Below are 9,241 nucleotides of genomic sequence, written 5' to 3'. Positions count from 1 at the left end.
GTGGGCTGTGTTATATGCTATGTAGCTATGCTATATTTCTGTGCTGTATCTGTGCATCATGAATCGTGCTATGTGTTAAAGGGGGTGCCCACTGAGACTCTTTTGCCCGGGGCCCTCTAAAACCTGGAGCCAGGCCCTGTTGCTGCTGCTCTAGTCTGCACGCTGTAGCTCCTCCCCCTCTAGGCCTGGTTGAGCAGACATCTGAGACAGATCTATACACAGAAGAGGAAGAGGCTGCATGTGATCACTATGTAAGTAACGCACCCTCCTCCTCCTCTTCTTGTGTGCCAGGAGCTGCCCCCTCTCACCGCAGCATGCACATTACTGAAGCCGGCCATGGCTCCAGCCACAGGTGCATGCTGCATGTCCTGCCCTCCTGTTCCTGCTCATCACAGGTCCTCCAGCGGCCCTGTGCAGTGGATTAGGCACCGGCCCAGTGGGGCAAATGCATTCCTGCCACCCAGCCCAGTCCTCCCCTGCATGTTATTCTTCTGCAGTATATGCCATATTGTGTCACAGTAAACCCTCACCTTGCTTTTCCTTTCTACTTTTTTAGCTAACTACAGTGAAATTGCATGTCAATTTTCTTCAACCCTTCTCATCAGAAGGCCCTTATTTGTTACCCTCTGAGGTCGGTCTGGAAATTTCAGTGAGATGCTTGCAGTTCCATCTTTGTTAGATTTTTCTATCACTTTTACTACAGTATTCAGACTGATAAGTAAACTTTGCTTATTTTCTTTTAGCTTTCACCTTTCTTGTGTAAATAAATTATTTTCTTTCTCAGGTCTTGTGACATTTCTCCTCTATGTGGTGCTATTGCTGACAAAATTAAATGGGAAAGAGTTTTCTTTTTTAAGTAACGCTCTGGGAAAACACAACATTTAATCTTAATTATCCAGATGGAAATTCAGTAGGCCCAGAGACAAAGGCTATTGTCTGAATGCTGAAACTTGAGTTGATGTTTATTGTAACTTATTGTCTGCTATCTTTAAGGGACAGGTGCATTGGTTAATTGAACAATAGATGTTTGTTAATATGCTGATTACACATTGTACCAGCCAGCTAGATTGTTGACCTGCAAAAACAGAGGAGGACAAACTAAGCAGATGGATTAAATACTCAAACTATGAGAGTTTATCTTATCACACCTTCCCCTTGACCTATGGATGATGGATTGAAGGACAGTTGTGAACAATATAAGGGGCATATGCCTCTGTATCAAGAGTGACTTGACAGAACAGCAGCCAGGTCACCATGACTCCATAAAGGAACACTCTACCTGGATAACATGGCTCCATCAAGAAGAACACAGTTTTGACATTCTACAGTATGTCAACTTAGAGAACTGTTATGATTAGGCAACTCAGTACCACAGTGAACATAGAGGTCAGCGCACATACAGTGATCTGACAATAATCCAAAAACATAGAACGAGCTCTGAGACGTGGGAACTCTGTTGACCGCAATCCCTAATCCTATCCAACAACACTAGAGGCAGCCGTGGATTGCGCCTAACGCTACCTATGCAACTCGGCACAGCCTGAGAAACTAGCTAGCCTGAAGATAGAAAATAAGCCTACCTTGCCTCAGAGAAATACCCCAAAGGAAAAGGCAGCCCCCCACATATAATGACTGTGAGTAAGATGAAAAGACAAACGTAGAGATGAAACAGATTTAGCAAAGTGAGGCCCGACTTTCTGAACAGAGCGAGGATAGGAAAGGTAACTATGCGGTCAACACAAAACCCTAAAAACCACGCAAAGGGGGCAAAAAGACCCTCCATACCGAACTAACGGCACGGAGGTACACCCTCTGCGTCCCAGAGCTTCCAGCAAACAAATAGATAAGCTGGACAGAAGAAAAGCAAACAAAATAGCAAAGGAAAACTTAGCTATGCAGAGCAGCAGGCCACAGGAACGATCCAGGAGGAAAACAAGTCCAATACTGGAACATTGACAGGAAGCCAGGATCAAAGCACTAGGTGGAGTTAAGTAGAGCAGCACCTAACGACCTCACCACATCACCTGAGGGAGAAAACTCAGAAGCCGCAGTACCACTTCCCTCCACCAGCGGAAGCTTACAGAGAGAATCAGCCGAAGTACCACTTGTGACCACAGGAGGGAGCTCTGCCACAGAATTCACAACAGAGAACCATGGCGTCAGCTGAAAGAATACAGATCTGGTCAATTGGCTATCACTGAACCCATAGATAGGTTTGGAGAATCCAGGATTGTGACCATCTGGTCACCTGGCTCCATGTAGACATTCAGAGAATCAAAGATTGTGACCCTCCGGTCACTTGGAACCCTTGAATATGTTTGGAGAAGCTAGCTTGAGACCATCCGGTCACCTGTCCACATGCCTCAATGAACTGTCAACTTAATAAACTTGTTGCTACCACCTCTCTGTGAGTACCAGCCAAAAGCGGAGTGGCATGGGTGGGGATAGTTGACCCTGGAAGCCCCAGGGTTGCAGCTGTGAGCCAGAAGAAGGGTGAGACACTATAATCTTACACCATTTTGTGTATTTGCTGGGATTGTTCTATATGTTATTGTCTGATGGTAGTTCAATAAAGTATTGCCACACTGTTTTACCCTCACCCTGTGTTGTCTGAATAAAATTCTGCCCACAATAAATGGAGAAGCCCGGTTGGAAAAATCACTTACCTTGCTCCATGGAGACATTCAGAAAAGCTAATTTATGACCATCCGGTCACCTGGCCATGTGCCCGAATGTACTGTCAGCTTCCTAAGCTTGTTGTTACCTCCTCTCTATGGGTGCATAAGTGGGGGTAGTTGGCCTTGGAAGCCCAAGAGTCGCAGCTGATCTAATCCGGGCGAGTCAGCAGAAGGGTGAGACTTTATAATTTTGCACCATTTTGGGTATTTTCCTGGGACTGTTCTATATGTTATTGTCTGTTTTATGGTTCAATAAAGTATTGCCACACTGTTTTACCCTCACCCTGTCTTGTCTGAATTGTATTAAGCCTGCACTTCAAAGGAGAGCAGGTGGGATGAGCCATGGTTCATGCGGTCTCGGACCAGCGGACGAGAACACCCACTGACCACTCCGTGTCTCCACATTTGGTGGTAGCAGGGTGATACTAATCAGCTCGGCAGATGTGGGAGAGCTGTAGAGAACTGATGTTTGTAGATCCCATCCAAAGGCTTCACAACCAGGGAGGCATATAGACAGACACAGCAGACCATAAGTGAGGCATATATAGCAGGTTTCGGACGCCACTATGTCCAACCTCACCAGCTCTGCCTGTAGAAGATGATCAGAGAGGATGTATAACCGCAACAAGGAACGGCAACTACAGGAGCTGTGCCAGCTTAGAGGAAATGAATACCAGACCACTGACCCTCAATAGGGTTAAATCCAGGAACCACGGTATATGAAAGATGTCATGTGTGGACACAATTGATTCGGGTTTGTTTCTAGCCGATTAAGTGTGAAGTTTCCCCGGTTAAGCCAAAGACTAGGAGGACCCCACTGGAGGAATGGACCCCGTTCCCGGTGAACTGAGAACAGAGTCTTCATCTCAGAGCTTCCCCTATCAGAAAGTTGGCAGGATCTAAAACATCATACGAGAGAAGCTGGAGATGTGTGCTATGCTGATGTGCACTTCAATGGCATGAGGATTATGGAGTTTATTTGCAAGGAAGACATGGAATATGCTTTGAGGAAACTGGATGATGCAAAGTTTTGGTCTCCTGGAGGTAAGTGTGACACTAGTCACAACCCATTGCTAGGCCGTGAGCCAGGGCAGTCAGATGTTCCGGGTCAATACCAAAAGATCACGTAGTAAACCAAGGGAAAATACGAAGTCGTACGTCAGGTCGCAATTTGGTCAGAATACCAGAGAAATAGCAGATAAGGAAAGGGGCAATAACAAATGGGTTGTCTGAACACAGTTCAAAGGTCAGCAGCGGAATATCAGATGCAAAGGGGCTATAATAATCGGGTAGTCTGAACACAGTCCAAAGGTCAGCAGCGGAATATCAGATGCAAAGAGGCAATAACAAGCGGGTAGTCTGAACACGGTCCAATGGTGAACAGCCAAATATCAGATGCAAAGGGGCAATAACAAACGGGTAGTCCTCAGGTCAGCAACAGAAGGAGATCAGAACTTACAGCACAGGGTACAGGCTAACACACCAGAGAGCACAAGCTTAGAACAAGCTTTTGACTGGCAATAATCTGAGCCAGACAGCTGATGTAAAAAGAGCAATTACCAAGAACATGGAGCAGCTGTAGAAATCTCCTCACCTTCCAGTCTGATAGGTCAACCGAGCACTGACAGCCCAGCCTGCCCCAGCACAGGATAGGATGACAGAGCTGTCCATCACAGAGTCCCAGACAATCTGAGCAGAGGAATCAATACAGTACCCCCTCTTCAAGGGGGGCCACCAGACCCCCAGGTTTCCCAGGAAACCTAAGATGAAAAGCTCTGACCAAACGATTAGCCTTTACCGAATGAGCCAGAACCCAGGATCTCTCCTCAGGTCCATATCTCCTCCACTGAACCAGATATTGGAGGGAATTTTGGACCCTCCGAGAATCCACAATTCTCTGCACCTCGTACTCGAAATCTCCATCAACAGGGACTGGAGGAGGAGGGGAACAGGCAGACAACACAGAAGAAACAAACTTCTTGAACAGGGATTTATGAAAAACATTGGGGACACAAAGGGACTGCGGAAGCTCCAATCTAAAAGTAACTGGGTTTACTACCTCCAAAATCTCATATGGGCCAATGAATTTCGGGCACAACTTTGCCAAAGATAGTTTTAACCTTATAATAATAATAATAATCTTTATTTATATAACGCCAACATATTCAGCAGCGCTTTACAGTTTAACAGTTTCAAACACAATAGTCATAAGTAATAACGTTATCAATACAATAATTAAAGCGAAATAAAACGACCCTGCTCGTGAGAGCTTACAATCTACAATGAGGTGGGGGAGATACAAAGCACAGGTGTGTATTTACAATGATGTATTTACAATGATGGTCCAGCCATCTTCAGGGGGTGGGGTATAGATGGGTATAGTGAATGGGCTACACACACACACAAACATAAAATGAGTTTGATTAGTGAACGTGGTAGGCCGCTCTGAACAAACTAAAACTATGCAAATTGTTGATGGTCCTAATTTCTTGGGGTAGAGCATTCCAGTGGATTGGTGCAGCATGGGAGAAGTCTTGGAGTCGGGAGTGGGAGGTACGGATTAGTGCAGAGGTTAGTCGAAAGTCATTTGCAGAGCGCAGTGGTCGGTTAGGCCGATAGACAGAAATGAGGGAGGAGATGTAAGGGGGTGCCGCACTGTGGAGAGCTTTGTGGGTGAGAACAAGTACTTTGAATTGTATCCTGTAATGAATAGGCAGCCAGTGTAACGACTGGTGAAGAGCGGATGCATCCGAATAACAATTAGCTAGATGGATGACCCTGGCTGCTGCATTAAGGATGGACTGGAGAGGGGAAGTTCACGTGAGGGGGAGGCCAATTAATAGAGAATTGCAGTAGTCCAGACGGGAGTGGATCAGGGAGACAGTGAGGGTTTTTGTTGTTTCCATGGTGAGAAAAGGGCGGATTCTAGAGATGTTCTTTAGGTGTAAGCGGCACGAGCAGGCAAGAGATTGTATATGGGAGGTGAAGGAGAGATCGGAGTCAAACATAACACCCAGACAGCACGCTTGCTGCCGGGGTGTTATTATGATGCCACCCACGGAGAGGTTAGTAGATGGCGGGAGAAGAAGTTCAGTTTTGGAGAGGTTGAGTTTCAGATAGAGAGCGGACATGATGTTGGAGACTGCAGACAGACAGTCAGTGGCGTTCTGTAGTACAGCGGGAGTAAGGTCAGGGGATGTATATTTGTGTGTCATCAGCATAAAGATGATACTGAAAGCCAAATCTGCTGATGGTGTGTCCAATTGGGGCTGTGTAGAGGGAGAAGAGAAAGGGACCAAGGACTGAGCCCTGAGGTACCCCGACAGTGAGAGGAAGAGGAGAGGAAGTGGAGCCAGAGAACAGAACACTGAAGGAGCGGTCAGAAAGATAGGAGAACCAGGAGAGAGCAGTGTCATTAATGCCTATTGACAGGAGCCTAGAGAGTAGGAGAGGGTGGTCAACAGTGTCAAAAGCTGCAGAAAGGTCGGGAAGGTCGTTTTGCTGTCAGAAGGTCATTGGTCACTTTGATGAGTGCAGTTTCAGTCGAATGTAGGGGGCGAAAACTGGACTGTGAAGGGTCTAGGAGGGAGTGAGTGGAGAGGTAACGGGTAAGGTGGGAGTATATCAGGCGCTCCAAGAGTTTAGAGATGAAGGGGAGATTGGAGACCGGTCTGTAGTTATTTGAGCAGGATGGGTCGAGAGTGGATTTCTTTAGTAATGGAGTAATGATAGAGTGTTTGAAGGAGGAGGGGAAAATGAAAGAGGAGAGGGAGAGATTAAAGATTGTAGTTAGGTGAGTTGTGAGGACTGGAGAGAGAGACTGGAGGAGGTGTGAGGGAATGGGGTTGGTGGTGCATGTAGTCGGACGAGAAGAGGAGAGGAGCCTGGAGACTTCTTCTGTGATGGGATTGAATGTGGAGAGTGAGCCAGGGGAAATGCAGGGAGGGATGTGAGTCACTGAACTTGGTGATTGGGAGCGGATGTCCTGACGGATATTGTCTATTTTCTCTATATAAGTGGGAGGCCAGGTCATCAGCACAAATGTCTGTGATAGGGGGTTGTGCTTTTGGCCTGAGGAGGGAGTGAAAGGTGTCAAAAAGTTTCTTGGGGTTGTTGGCTAGTGAGGAGATCAGGGTGGTGAAGTAGGTCTGTTTGGCGAGGTGAAGGGCAGAGTTATAGGTCCTTAACATAAATTTGAAGTGTATGAAGTCTTCTGGTGTTTTCCTCCATAAGCGTTAAGCACACCTAGAGCATCGCTGGAGAAATCGGGTTTGCGACGTGAGCCTTATACACTGCGTGCAGAATTATTAGGCAAGTTGTATTTTAGAGGATTATTTTTATTATTGATCAACAACTATGTTCTCAATCAACCCAAAAGATTCGTAAATATCAAAGCTTAATATTTTTGGAAGTTGGAGTGGGTTATTTTTAGATTTGGCTATCTTGGGAGGATATCTGTTTGGGCAGGTAACTATTACTGTGCAGAATTATTAGGCAACTTAATAAAAACCAAATATATTCCCATCTCACTTGTTTATTTTCACCAGGTAAACCAATATAACTGCACAAAATTTAGAAATAAACATTTCTGACATGCAAAAACAAAACCCCAAAAAATAAGTGACCAATATAGCCACCTTTCTTTTTGATGACACTAACAGCCTTCCATCCCTAGATTCTATCAGTTGCTTGATCTGTTTACGATCAACATTGCGTGCAGCAGCCACCACAGCCTCCCAGACACTGTTCCGAGAGGTGTACTGTTTTCCCTCCCTGTAGATCTCACATTTTATGAGGGACCATAGGTCCTCTATGGGGTTCAGATCAGGTGAAAAAGGGGTCCGTGTCATCATTTTTTTTTCTTTGAGACCTTTACTGGCCAACCATGCTGTGGAGTAGTTGGAGGCATCTGATGGAGTATTGTCCTGCATGAAAATCATCATCTTTGATGATACCAGCCCATACCAGTACCCTACCTCCACCTTGCTGGTGTCTGATTTGGAGTGTAGTTATCTGCCCTTTACTGATCCAGCCTCTGGCCCATCAAGAGTCACTCTCATTTCATCAGTCCATAAAACCTTTGAAAAGTCAGTCTTAAGATATTTCTTGGCCCAGTCTTGACATTTTATCTTATGTTTCTTGTTGAAAGGTGGTCGTTTTTCAGCCTTCCTTACCTTGGCCATGTCCCTGAGTATCACACACCTTGTGCTTTTTGTTACTCCAGTAACGTTGCAGCTTTGAAATATGGCACAACTGGTGGCAAATGGCATCTTGGCAGCTTCACGCTTGATTTTCCTCAATTCATGAGCAGTTATTTTGCTCCTTTTTTGCCCAACACGCTTCTTGCGATCCTGTTGGCTATTTGCCATGAAACGCTTGATTGTTCGCTGATCACGCTTCAAAAGTTTAGCAATTTCAAGACTGCTACATCCCTCTGCAAGACATCTCACAATTTTGGACTTTTAAGAGCCCGTCAAATCTCTCTTCTGACCCATTTTGCCAAAGGAAAGGAAGTTGCCTAATAATTAAGCACACCTTATTCGAGTTTTGATGTCATTAGACAACACCCCTCATCATTACAGAGATGCACATCACCTGATTTACTTTATTTGCAGTTGGCTCTCAAGCCTGAACAGCTTGGAGTAGGACAACATGTATAAAAAGTATCATGTGATCCAAAAAAACAACCTGCCTAATAATTCTGCACGCAGTGTACTATTGGATGATAACCAAACTTTATCCCCAACTTTTAAAGTGAAACCCATCGAACGTTTCCTATCGGCCTTACATTTTTGCCGAAACTGAGCCACCCCAATATTCTTCTGAACCTCCCTGAAAACATTCCCAAGTTTCTGAATGGTCACCTCCACTCCTATGCATCCAGAACTCATCCTAGAGAATTCACCAAAATGAGGATGAAAACCATAATTACAAAAGAAAGGAGAGGTTCCAGTGGACTGATTGACCCGACTGTTAAAGGCGAACTCAGCAAGAAGCAAAAATGAGGACCAGTCCTCCTGCTGAGCAGCGGGAGCAAATCCCCTGATAGCATCCTCCCCCATCTTACAATTTATTGTGATGCTATTTGGGGACTTAAAATTTATTGGGGAATGGGAGAGGAGGCAATAAGGTGCATAGGACACTTTATAATGAACTGAAAGGTGGGAGAAGACGCTGTCAGCTACTTGTAATGTATTGTAAGGTGGCGAAGGATGCTCAGTACCTGATAGTGTCTTCTCCCATTTCCAAATTCATTATAATGCAATCAAGTACTTAGAATGAATGATGGGGACCCAGGACAGGAGCTAAGGCTATGTGCACACATTCAGGATTTGCAGGAGAAAATTCTGCTGCATATCCTAATGTGTTGGTAGGGAAAAAGTTGCGTAAAATACATTTATTTTTTCCGCATTTTTGCCATGCATTTGTTATGTATTATTCCCCGTTAGTACAGGATAAATAAACTGCAAGAATTGAGATTATGCAAATTTTAATCTGCTGCAAATCTGCAATGTAAAAATAAGTAGGGTGTGCATGAGACTTCAGGGATATCATTCACTTCA

This window comes from Ranitomeya imitator, chromosome 3 (assembly GCF_032444005.1).
Source record: "Ranitomeya imitator isolate aRanImi1 chromosome 3, aRanImi1.pri, whole genome shotgun sequence".
NCBI classification, from domain to species: domain Eukaryota; kingdom Metazoa; phylum Chordata; class Amphibia; order Anura; family Dendrobatidae; genus Ranitomeya; species Ranitomeya imitator.
This window is presented reverse-complemented; position numbering follows the sequence as displayed.